Raw genomic sequence first — 575 nt, 5'->3', positions numbered from 1 at the left:
GAGAACAGCTCTGCCATCTCCTGCATTTGCAACCATTAAGTGTCTGGTTCAGAAACAGAACAACAATCATGAGCACACAAACCTACACTTAAGATCAAATCTTAGTGATTCTGAAGACGAGTTTGGTCGAAGCTAACAAAAATACCTTCCAAAAATAAGGGCAGCAAGAGCCGAGGTACCAGGTACCAGAAGAAAAACCTGAGAAAAGAGCCTTTGTTGCAGTCCTTTGCTAAAGCAAGATCGGCCTGAAGAAACGCGTTGCTCAAAGAAGTCTTGACTTCTTCGACATATATACTGTTCAATTCCGTTTTTTTCTTATATAAGGTGTGTTGCTTCATGTTTTCTATGAAGACATCTTTTGATGAATCTAAGAACATCAAATTCAATTCCTCTGTCACAGAGCAATCCCACAAAACCCAACTGAGGAAAAAAAATAATTTATATTGGAGATACTTACCGAAAGAGAAGTGGTGTGAAAGATTGTGTATTATTGGGGGCTTTGTCTCAGAAGGCTCATTCTGGTTTTTGGCATCAACTGAAAACCATAGATCATATCATAAGATCGATGAAGTTAA

At 38.4% G+C, this 575-nt stretch overlaps 1 long non-coding RNA gene across 2 annotated transcripts; it reads right to left on the bottom strand.

Moving 5' to 3' along the window:
• Position 1: 1 nt before the first annotated feature.
• On the bottom strand, positions 2-543 carry LOC106322205. 2 transcript variants are annotated; one of them, XR_001266289.1, is made up of 3 exons: positions 458-543; positions 146-367; positions 2-20 (listed from the first exon to the last, which is right to left on the bottom strand). It is a non-coding gene; the product is annotated as an uncharacterized LOC106322205 (long non-coding RNA). The 2 variants fall into 2 exon arrangements; XR_001266288.1 differs by having other exon boundaries at positions 6-43.
• Positions 544-575: the final 32 nt, after the last annotated feature.

Source organism: Brassica oleracea, unplaced genomic scaffold (genome assembly GCF_000695525.1).
Source record: "Brassica oleracea var. oleracea cultivar TO1000 unplaced genomic scaffold, BOL UnpScaffold09858, whole genome shotgun sequence".
Taxonomy (NCBI): domain Eukaryota; kingdom Viridiplantae; phylum Streptophyta; class Magnoliopsida; order Brassicales; family Brassicaceae; genus Brassica; species Brassica oleracea.
Note: the sequence above shows the minus strand (reverse complement) of the source record. Positions and strands in the feature narration are given on the sequence as shown.